Source organism: Pinus tabuliformis, chromosome 7 (genome assembly GCF_031772625.1).
Source record: "Pinus tabuliformis cultivar Carrire ecotype Pingquan chromosome 7, CPIR1, whole genome shotgun sequence".
In the NCBI taxonomy this organism is placed as follows: Eukaryota; Viridiplantae; Streptophyta; class Pinopsida; order Pinales; family Pinaceae; genus Pinus; species Pinus tabuliformis.
In genome coordinates this window covers 698,662,157-698,675,058 of record NC_142293.1, presented here as the reverse complement: position 1 = coordinate 698,675,058, position 12,902 = coordinate 698,662,157, and positions in this window count along the sequence as shown.

Sequence of the window (12,902 nt, the reverse complement as noted above, 5' to 3'; positions counted from 1 at the left end):
TTTACAATACAATGTTTTCTGTGGGATTTGTCCAAATCTTCCATAGTGTGACTTAGTACAAAGATTCTTTAGTCACGAGACTCGGAGCACTTCTCTGACTTTTAGTGAGCTTTGAGCCACATCTCTTCGATTGACAAAATATAGTACTCAATCTGTCTGCATAACTGTCAGGTGTTTGTCCCATCATTTTCCTATATAAGGAATGAGTAAGGCTCATTCTGGGCATTCGGAGTGTGAGTGTGATTTTGGTTATGTTTTTGAGTTTTTGAGTTCGAGGAGGAAGTTCTTGCTTCCATCTCTTTAGAGTCGGATCTGAGAAGCCTGCGCATCAGAGTGAGAGCTCTGGTGAGAACCTAAAGTGGCCAAATTCTTAGGTTTTTGAAGTCTGTATGTTTTCGTAAGAATTCAAGTTCTAAGACAGAGTCTGTGAAAGGCCAGGAAGCCTTCAGATAGCTTCTTGCTTGACAAGTCACAACATCTGATAAATGCCTAAACAGTCTATCTCTGGAAAGGAGCTTCATAATTTCTCTTTGAATTTGTAAAGAAACTTTTGCATAAATATATGAGTATCCATTTTCTCAGCATGATACATTACGTTTGAGTACATTTTTTCATTTCTGCCTGTGTTAAAACTGTATGTTGAGATAGTATCTGTGAGACGAGGTTTGCTTGAGGTTCGCTGGAGATTCGCCGAGGTCTAAGGAACTCCAGTTCGTCAAAGGCAGGAAGCCATGTGAAGAATGCTAGAATGTGAAAGTCCAAAGGTTCGTGTACGGGTTCGTGTAAAAGTTCATGTATTGATCACAGAGAAGAGACGAGCAAGCTTCACATCTGAAACCCTTGCATCAAAATTGTGGTATCAGAGCCAGCAATGTCCCCTTATTATCCCTATCGCATGGTATATTATAAAGATTAACTACACAATTAGTAACTTTTTGATTAAAAATTAAAAATTAAAAATTAAAAATTTGTATTTAAAATTAACTTATAAAATATTTTTTTTTATTTTTTTAAATATATATTTTTTAAATTTTTTAATCATCTATTAGTTAAACTCTTATTTTGTAATGATGATTTCACAGTACCAATACTGATGACTTAACACCAGCGCTGACACTAGTACACCAATATTGACTGCATCATTTATTTCCCGCTACATCTCCTATTAGACTTGACTAACTCATCTAACTAACCCTAGTTAACAGAAGCATGGTTAACCACCTAGTAGCTGCGGGCTAAGTGTGGTAACAAAATAACTTTTACAGTGTGGCATAAAGAACATTGGCAGACGTGGAAAACAAAAATGTCCTTTAAATTTTATGTTTATATATTTACATTAATTACTAGTAAACTGTCTTGTCAATTGCGCAATTAGCTATTTGTCCATACATTCCTGGAATTGAATGTATTATAATCGCGTAGTCTAACGAGGCGGAGGAGTTGCCTGGAAAGTTATGGAAATTCTAGTCATATTTAGAGAAATCCGGCAAGGATTTTTGTAAATCTAAGTTATAGTTGTTAAACTTCAAAATTTTAAGTGTCCTAGATGTTTTTGATGGCACCGAATCCATTTCCACCATCAAAAACATGATTCAAACACTGCCTCTACAAGATTTTTTGAAATTTTTTTACCCAGATTCCGGCCACTTCTGGTCGTTTGGGCAATTCCTTCGCCTCGTTAGACGACTCCCAAGGAAAATGATAAAAAGATAGGTGGCACGAATCACAATACACAATGACTTGAAGTAACGCTAATGTGAATTTATTGGCTTTTCGTTGATCCAAAATGTTTATACTAGCAACTTGTATTTCATAATAAAAATGTTTATACTAGCGACTTGTATTCCATATAAAATGGAGACTATTAAAGTTGTATGCAAGCTATGTCGGGCACTAGGAGAACACACAGGGACTATGCCATGTGCAATGGAACAATGACTCCATAGTGACATCAAACCTAGGGCATGTCTTATCAATTTTTTTTAAATGATGTGAAATATAAAGATGTAAGCTAGTAATTAATTCCATGCGAGTATCGACTTCTACTTTAAATGCGTAAATACATATGCAAACATACAATTTTGGTAGCGCAAATGGTCAATACTGGTGTTGTAATGTCATACCAGTTCTATGAAATCATTGCAAAATAAGAGCCTTGTTAGCTTTGCTATATAATGATGATTTTCTAAAGTCAGAGATGGTCTTGGTCCACTTGGTTCCGCTAAAAAGAAACTCACAACGATAATTTTCTCCTTCCCTTGCACCGCTCATTCTCCCTTCATCAGTCCTAAAAACGATTAATTCCTTTATCGGGTTTGGGTTTAATCGCTATTGCAAGTCGCATCCATGTGTGTATAAAGGCCGCACCCCTCAGCTTCTGCCAATGCAATATTGCAATGCGATCTGATCGCAAGTCACATCCATGTGTGTATAAAGGTTGCGCCCCTCGGCTTTCGCCAATGTGGTATTGCAATGCGATCTGATCGCAATCGCACATCGCCATATGTAAAGGCCCAAAATTACCAAAAACCCGATCCGACGACTCCCGTCGCGCTCGATAAAGCGACTTGCCCGATCACTCTGCCGCCAAGATCCAACGGCTCACGCTCATTCCGCTCTCGCTTCTTCCGATATCCCTCGCCAAGCCATCTCCACCGTCTATCCTCCTGATCTGATGGCCAACCTTGCTCCCTCATCCAGTTCGTCCATCCGCCACGCAGTCCACGTACCTTAACTGTTCCATGCTCCCGAAAGGACGAAGGTGACCAGTTTTCAGTACCAGGCGCATTTCCTCCTCAATAATCGCATTCAACAGATAGTATGGCCGAGAAGGAAAAGGACAGAGCACAAACAGATAAATGCATTTAACAGTTATGGGACTTCATCCCCTACGATACTCCAGCCACCTGAGAGGACAGCAGAGCACCCGAGAAGATCAAATTCATCCACTATAGCAAGCAACCGCACTCAGACTCCATCAGCCAGTTAAAATGGTTGGTGGTCAATTATGACCCCTCCATACTTAGAATGGCCGAGTGCCTTTGTAATAAAACTCTATATATACCCAAAAAACAGATGTAATTAGGGTGTGTGGTTGATTTTTTGATGTAAGTTTCAACTTCTAGAGACTGTGACTATTTTGATACTTGCAGCGTCTCGTCTTAATTTTCAGCTAATACAAGCTTTTTTTGTTGTTAATTGCTCACTTTTCATTCTCCTTTTGTTCTAAGTTGTGCATGATACGCTGTACTTCTGAGATCTTGATATTTAGCATTAGAGGAGCTGTCATCCTACCTCTATGTTAAAGTCTTATATGTATCAGTGAATGACTTATTCAGGTTTCTTTTCACCTAGTAATGCCAGAGAGTTGTCATCCTGTTTGTGTGTTGGGGAATTAGATTTACAGACCTCTTTACTGGTTGCAGTCGGCCATCACACGGTCTTGTGCATCTGCTAGTGTGGTCAGTATTCTCCATATTCACCCAATCCTTAAATTGTGAGTAATTGGTGGTCTAAAGCCTTCTATTCTAGGGGTGTTCACGCATGACTGGAGTCAAGCAAAGTAGAAGTGGTTATCTGGCTTGAACAAGCATCATCTCTTCCATTCATCCATTTGCAACAATAAGTTGAATTTGTAATGTTCCTGAGCATCTCCGAGCTACAACCTAAGAGATCTTCTTGGGGTGATAACATTAATTGGCGCCATTGCTGGGGAGAGGAGATTGAAGCTCAGCTTCCCTGGGAAAACGACATAGTTCCAGCTTTGATGATAGACAAAGTTTGGACAAATTTCTGGTTGTAATCATCTATCTGGCGACTCTACTGGAGAACCAACCTAGTGGTGACTCCACGTCACAGTTCTGGCTCAGTTTGTGAGGCATACCCAGAGAAATCCTTAGAAATCCCCAATTGACCCAGTGCCTAACCCTGAGAAGAATGCTAAGAAAAGGAAAACATCGCAGAAAGGAGCATCAGGATTAGGTAAGCCTAAGAAATCTTATGTATCTATGCAAGACAATATCATAGCTGAGAATAAACCATTTGAAGACATAGAGCCTAGCATTGTTAGTGAAGAAATACCTTCAGAGATTCATAAAGCTCCTTGTTCATTTAGTTCCCCTTTGGATCTCAGTCCAAAGAAAGCCTCCCATACAGTCCATCATATTCCTTTATCTCTGCCATCTATTTCACTGCTCCCTACCATCTAATCTACTAGTATCCTTCCACCTACCCCATTCATGGCAGGTCAGCAAGCTCCCACAAAGATGGAAAGAATCATAGCTGCTAGGTATGGACCCCTGGTCTTGCCTGTTCCTTTGAATGCCATGCCTGCAGGAGAGTATCAGAAATACATGCCTAAGTTCACTGGCACAGAGGGAGTAACAGCTGAAGAACACCTTGAGTCTTTTTATAGTTACGTTGATAACTTAGACATCAGTGAAGATGATGTGTGGATGAGGGTTTTTGTCCAAAGCCTAGATGGAGAGGCTAGATAATGGTTCAGAGAATTAACCCCTAGGTCTATAGAAGATATTGAGGCCTTAGATTATGTGTTCCTAAAGCACTGGAAGGATAAGAAAGATTTGCTCTATTATCATACTGAATTTGGTAACTTGCAGAGGGAAAATGATGAACTGCTATATGATTTCAATAAGAGATTCAACCGCATGTACAACAGAATACCAGCTAAAGTGAAACCCACCCCTACTTCTGCTAAGCTTACTTATGTCAATGCCTTCGATTCTCATTTATGTTTACTACTGAGGGAGAGAAGATGTGCTTCCTTGGTTGATATGCAAGATGCAGCCCTGGAAGTAGAATCAAATATCATGGCTGCAGAAAAGCTCGAAGGTAATGCTGATAGAAGAAGACAGAGGGGTGGGCTCTCATCATCCTCAGATCCCAAGATCGAAAAAATGGCCAGGATGATTGATTCATTGGCCTCTGAAGTTTCCAAATTAAGGGTTGAGCAGCATTCAGGGAAAGGACAAGCTCCTAATACCTTTGCTCTTCCAAATCCAAGCCCATATAGAGGAGCAAAGGAGCAGTTGCAAATTTTGCAAAGAAACAAAGATGCAAACAAAGACCAAAGGGTGAAGACCCTTTTTCAAGATTTAGTCATGGAAGAAGAGCAATTTGAGGAAGAGGATGAGGTCCATGGTATGGAAGACAAGGACAATGCCCCTTTCTTAACCAAAGTTGCCTATGAGAAGTCATTATTCAAAGGCCCCGCTCATAATTTTGTTGTACCTGCAGAACAACGAGCTTATAAGCCGAAGCAACCTACAGCAGATCCCGCCATCCTCAAAGCTCCAACCATAAAGGTAAGAGGCCTTGAAGGTTCCCCTTCTTCTTTCAGTTTTCAGTCAGAAATTCAGAAACCAAGAATACCCATGCCTCTGATTGAACCAGTGAAGAATGAGTCCTTCAAGAAATCCATCCTTGAAGACCCTGAACCTAAAGCCAACCCAGCTTCTAATGACTATGCAAATCTGCGAATTGACCAACCTACTGTTATCCTCAGCCTAGTGATCAAAAAGAGTGAAGTCAGTTCCCCATCATCTTATGTTCCTCTGTCTGTTCATGAGACAATCCCTCATAGTTGCCCCCTAGGCACTAAGGCCAGCCATAACTCAATGCCCAAGGCTGATACTGATAATCTCAGTCTTGATATTCCGAAGCCTACCTAGGTGGCCTCCACACAACTTGAAAGGGCAGTTTTCCAGATCACAGAGGAAGAAGGTGCACGGTTTTGGGATACCTCCTTGGATAGGGCTGGTTCTAAGCAAGCTACGGAAGCAGGTGAAGTCTTTGTGTCCCACACACAAGAATACATTGGTCCACCATTTATATATAATTTATATGTTATACATATCACATCAAAATGAAAAAAACTCCACTTCGGCCAGTTCCAAATTAAATGGTGGACTCCAGCGTGAAAAGTTTTCCAGATAAGTGTCTTCCTGTAAACATTGCATATGTATAAGCGGTTCCAAATTAAATGGTGGAATCCAGCGTGGAAAGTATTCCAGATAAGTGGCTTCCTACAAACATTGCATATGTATAAGGGGTAAAGTGTTGGACTGATCAACGGTGACCTGGATAATTACTAATTTCCTTTTACTCGTTTATTACTTTTATTGTTATATCATTGATTAGAATTTAATGCGATAGCCATCTCATCATTGTGCATGATATGCAATTGACGGCCTTATCCATCTTAAGCACTGTGATGGCGAAAACAGGGACGTATTATAAGCGTAGTCGTTTAACGATGAGAAAACTTGGTAAAAGATTTCAAAATTTTTTGTAGAGGTAGTGTTTGAATCGTGTTTTTATGGTGGAAATAGATTCGGCATCATCAAAAACATTGAAGACACTTAAAATTTTGAAGTTTAATAATTATAACTTAGATTTACAAAAATCCTTGCCAAATTTTCTCTAAATATGACCGGAATTTGCATAACTTTCTGGGCAACTCCTCCGTCTCGTTAGACTATGGGTTTTCCTTGGTGTATCATTCCATATCATATAAATTTTCCTGGCTTTCCTTACTAAAATTACCCACGTTGGGAGGAATAGACATTACTCCTAAAATTTTGAAGTTTAACAACTATAACTTAGATTTACAAAAATCCTTGCCAAATTTTCTCTAAATATGACCCGAATTTCCATAACTTTCCGAGCAACTCCTCCATCTCGTTAGACTACGCGTTTTCCTTGGTGTATCATTCCTGGCTTTCCTTACTAAAAATAGACATTACTAAAATTACCCACTTTAGGAGGAATAGACATCCTTCGTGAAGGCATCATGGCTACAAATATACTTTACCCTGGTTTTTAAAATCGATTTGTGATCTCACCATGACAGTGGATATCAATTAAATTAAAATATTAATAAATTATTTTATTATTTCATTATTTTATTTGAAAATACATTTTTCCATTATTTTGTATATATTAATAAATTTAACCGGTTTTATTTATTAATTTTATTATATTTATTCACAACAAAGGTAAAACATGCTTTTACCTTAGTTGCATATATCATTATTTTAGAATTTGGAATGTAGTGAAATGGTTTGTCTATTTAGTTAATATTTTTTTAGGTAATTATGTAGAAAAAGATAAAATCTAATGGCAGGTGTGGTTTGTTTGTAAATTTGATGAATAATGTGAATTAATTTATTTTGGACTTTTAGTGTAATTTTTTATCAACTAGAAGTCATAATTTTATAGAAACAATATTATTATAGAGAAATACTTCGGTGATTTAAAAAAAAAATCATTTTAAACTCCAAATCACTGTGTATTCAGAATTGTAGAAGTAGGAATTTTAAGTTCCAATACTCTAATCTGCAAGAATACATGACAGAGTGACATACAAAAAAGTTATATACATTAAAAAAACATTTAATTTACTAATTTCAAAGTTCAATAATCAAACTAAGTAACAAAAAATTGTATACATTACAAAAATATTTAATTTACTAATTTCAACGGTCAATAACACTAACTATGACCTCGTTTGTACTCATTTTTAAATACATGCTTCCATCGAAAGCAATCACGGTTATTGGTCGATAAAGACTACGTCGTTGAATTAAACGAGCTCCTGTTTGAATAGTCATACATTCTGCTCAAATAGCTAGTTTGAAAAAACATGCAATATCCTTTTTAAGGGTTTTTTTTAACATGGCTAGGCGATCCCACAAGATTAATTACCTTGTATTTTTTCGAATTTTATTTAAATGAGTATACAATGTATGTATTAGTATCTATCCCGATATTAATAAGTATTAGTTTAATATTTATCAATAAAATTTATAATATTGGTTTAATATTTATCAGTACAATTTATAATATTTAATTTTGAAAAAAATATTTATGGTTTAATATTATTAAAATAATTATTTAAAAAAAAATTGATTTAATTATAATTGGATCATTTCATTGAACCACGGTATAATGACATGTAGATATACTTTTACATATTTGTTTAGTGATTTTTTATTTTTAAAAGAAACCATCTAAAAATTAAATCCTTGAAAATAACGGAGTTGTCTTTAGTGAGACTTTTTGGAAGCTTTTCTGGTCCAATTTGTCTAAAATCCCGCAAGAATTTATGGAAATCACAAGCTTGATGGATAACCCCGTCTAAAATCCAACAGGAATTTATGGAAATCACAAGATGGGTAACCCCTACACAATTGAAGTGTCCTAAGGGTTTTTTGAAAGTTTAAATAACACAAATCAAGATTTCACCTCAAAATTTTCTGCTGGATTCAAAGTCCAAAAAGTTGTACTAAAGACAACTCCGAAAATAAATCATACTCATGTAAATAACATATTTACCATTAGTTACTTCCCACCATAATTTAAGTAAGTCTTTGCGTAAAAAAATGGGTAGGGATAAGATGTAAGTAAATATACTTACGAGGAGTTAATTCCCACCATTATTTATGTTTTCCTCAATATTGACTAGGGGTTACTACCCACCAAAATTCATAGAAGCCCTTATGTATAAGCAAGCAATTAATTTATCCACTTCACATCTCAATTTATTAGTTCCTCCCAAAGCAAGACGATAAGATTCAACTTGCTTATAAATTTAGCATTGATAAATATAAGTTATAATTTTTTATGCTTTTTCCCATAATATAATTTCTAACTTGAGAGAAAAAGACTAAGTCATCTACAACACATGTTTTTTCATAATATAATTGTTTTATTAAATTAGTATATACATTTTTTTTCGAAAGCTAAATTTAGATTCGGGAAAATTTTAGTACTATATGGAAAAGCAAATTGCCATATACATCTTATATATGTCAAGTTTTGACATTGTTTTAAGTTAAGTGGAAAACACACTAAAACTATTCGTTACGTTATCAGGCTATAATTCATCATTTATTTGAATTTGTTGATATTAATAGGCCTTAAGTTGTAGGATTTGGAGGCTTCCTTTAGAGTATTTTTAATTGACTTAATCTTTTTATTTCGATTGTCTTTAATGCTAGAGCAATAATTATAATTATAAGTTTGTCCATGGAATTTGAAATATTAGATAAGTTTAATATTTATTTTCAGCACGAAAAAACTCAATATTTGTATTATAATACTTGATGATTACATAAACAACTGCTCCATACAGATAAACAAGCAACATCCTGTAGATGATAATGGTTAGATAATGCCGCCATCCCCACACAGAAACAGACAATGTGGTTCCAGAGTAACAGATACATAGTGGATTCTGCGTGGATCTCAATTGAAATTGAGCTCAAAAAAAGATACAAAATATCACTGTAATTCCAATGCATGATCCCTACAGCGGCATCGGACAAAACAGCCAGTTGATAGCCAAAAAGGGGAAAAGACATCGAGTCTCCACGCAGAGAGCAGTCAAAAACAGTCCATAACATATAATATCGCAGATCCAAAAACAGGTGGGAGGCTATGAGGATCCAGAAGAAAAACTCAAAAAAAGGTTCAAAAAAAACTGCAGAGTAAAAGTTGTATATAAGAAGAAATACCTATACTGTTGAAACTGTCAGGCATGCATAATATAAACTGAAAAAATAACCAAAATTTCACCCATTTTTCACCATATGCTTTGAATCTTGAAGTCCTGGATCTGGTAGGAGTTGTCGTCCACTATTATCTGCATTCGTCCTGATCCCTGGGGCAAATTCAGACCCAATTTTGATAAGGCATCAGCCTTCTTGTTTTTTTGCCTCTCTATATGTGATATATGATAGTCCTTCCCACTACTCCATAGAGCTGCAATCCTGTCCAGCCATCTGGCAAGGTGAATGTTTTTTATTTGTTGCTTTGACAGTGCATGTTCCGTTATTACCTTGGAGTCTCCGAATATTTGCAGTTTTGGGATTTCAAGGAATTTGCAGATTGAGAGAAGACCCGCTAATGCCATAGCTTCAGCTCTATTGTTTGTTCCGGGCCCTGCATTCCAGCATATTTCAATGGCTTGAGCGTTTTCTGTACTGATAACAACACCACATGCACAAATCCCCTGTTGGGCAGCTCCATCGAAAAACGCACATGGAGGTGACGAAACAGATGATGAACAGGATGTGCTCCATACCTCATTCCTGTCAGTGGATAACTCATAATTCCTACCTTGATTGTAGCTGGTCTTCCCATGAATCTTGAGGGCATAGTACAGGGCAATAATAGAATCCGTAACATAAGAGCTGGTATCCCCCTTTGAGCTAAATTTTTTTTCATTCCTCCATTTCCAGATGCCCCATAATGCCAATAAAGGAATGGCTCTCCATTCTTTCTTCATGGACCCCCAATTTTTAATAGCTTCAGAGATGGATGGATAATTGCCGAAAGGGAAACCAAAATGTTCAACAAGATTCTGCCAGATTGGCCGCACCTGTTTGCATCCGAGGAATAAATGAAAATTATCTTCACAGCCATCTCTGCACAGTGGACATATGGTTGGCCCGTGCCAGTTGTGCTTTTGTAGGTTCTCCCATGTAGTATTCTTGTTGTAATATACCAGCCAAGCAAAAATGATAATCTTGGTGGGGCATCCTGATTTCCACAGAAGAGGAGGAAAAATATCACCAGGAATCTCTGCCCCAGCATATAGAAACTGTAAATAAATATATTTTACCCGCACTTGTTGAGAGCCATCCATACCACCCCAAATAATCTGGTCTTTGTCTGCCGAGCGGAAAATCCCGTAGCCATGCAGTGCTGATAAAACCCCTTCCCACTGCACCCTCATGTTTCCACTAAGTTGCAATTCATCCGCGGATTTCCATATGGGAATGGCCCCATCCCATTGCCGGATGACGCTGGCCCAATAGAAATTTCCCCTGTTATTGAGTGCTCTTAATAAACGAGGGGAGACATGTATTTTCCCTGCTGCTCCCGCAAACGCATCTCTGCCAATCAAGATCTGAGAACCCGTTTGGAACTTCCAGATGAGGTTCTTTCTAAATTGTGGTTCCAACTTCTTAAAACCTCTCCAAATAGTTGATCCAGTAGGGGTTCCAATGTGGTCCATCCTTATCCAGAAAGACATGTCCCTGTTATACATATATTTGGCGCGAATTGCAGAGCTCCACAATGAATCGCCCATGACTGCCCTGTACATTGATTTGCATAAAATGGCTTTCCTGAAATTTGCCAGTTCTAAAATGCCCCATCCTCCCAGATTTTTAGGCCTGGTAATTGCCGATAGTTTGGTTAAATGAAATTTGTAGTGATCTTTGCCACAACCCCAGATGAAATTGGCAATCATCCTGTTCAATGTTTTGATAATAGTAGCTGGGATAAAAAACAAATGTGCCCAATAAACTATCGATTGAACAAGGACAACCTGTATCAAGGTCATCCTACCGCCTTTAGACAGGCACAAATTTTCCCAACCTGCAATTTTCTTGTATATTCTGTCGATCATCCAAGACCAATCTGCCACCCTGTAACTTGATGTTTTCAGTTTGAAACCTAGGTACTTGATCCCGTTCCGAAGTGGATTGACTTGAATGTTAAAGAGCTGGGAGAGATAGCGAATCAAGTCCCCACTCGTGTCTTCAACATAGAAGGAAGATTTCCCTTCATTCACATATATGCCAGTTGCACTTTGAAATCTTTGCAGAATGCCGTGGAGGCAGATCCATGTTGACCTGCATAACATCGCGGTTAAGAGAATATCATCTACAAAGAAACTGTGAGATGAAAAAATACCTCTGCAAATGGGGAGTGGGCGGCACAAATATTGTTGGGTCACCTTTCTGATGTGGAGGCTGAGTGAGTCCATCACTAAAATGAAAAGGAGCGGGGCCAAGGAACATCCTTGCCTGAGTCCCCTGGCAGCTTTAAAAAATGGAGAGGGAAAACCATTTATAAGTACAGCAAAATTGACCTCTTCCACGCACGCCATTATCCATCTAGAGCATCTGTGATTTAGGCCAATCTTGGCGAGGATACACCGCAAACAGCCCCAATCAACGCTGTCGTAAGCTTTTCTTAAATCGATTTTCAAAACAGCAGCCGCCAGCTTCCTTGTATGAATAGAATGAATTGACTCCTGTGTGATGGCCACAACGTCCATAATGTTCCTGTTCTTTAGGAACCCGTGCTGCTCTGAAGTTAAATGCATTGAAAGCACATTTCTAATGCGCATAGCGATGATCTTTGAAATTGTCTTATACAAGACATTGCATAATGATATTGGTCGAAAATCAGAAAAAGTTGCAGTTAGAGGCTTTTTTGGGATCAAAGCAATGAATGTGGAGGTAATACGAGGGTTTATGAAGCCTTTTGTTCTTGATTCCTCTACCAAGTGCCGAATGTCTTCCTTGAACAGTTCGAAAAAATGGATGAAGAATTCGATGGACCAACCGTCCGGGCCCGGACATTTATCTTTTTGGAAGGATTTCATCGTGGCCAAAATTTCCTCTTCAGAGACCTCCGAGAAAAGGGCAGCATTTTGACTTTCATCAAACATAGAGGGATATAGGTCAATAGCCCAAAGGATGTCTTCAATGCAGATTCCATTTTCTCTGCTGTATGCATTTTTGAAATGGTTAACTGCTTCCCGAGTAATATCCCCTTGCGAGTAAACCAAATTGCCAGCTGCATTCTTTATTTCCCATATCATATTAGCCTGCCTCCTTTTATTCACAAATCTATGAAAATACTTCGAATTCTTGTCACCTTCTTTGATCCATATAGCACGGCTCTTAAGGCGCCAGGTGGATTCCTCCGCAGCCAAAATCCTTTGTTTATTTTTCCCGAGTTCCCATATTCGTTTTCGAATATTAGAGGATATGAAATTACTTTTATAACGAGAGGACAAAGATTGTATTTCCTTTTCAATATCCTTCAACTCCTTCCTGTTTGATTCTGCTTTTTCTCTCTGC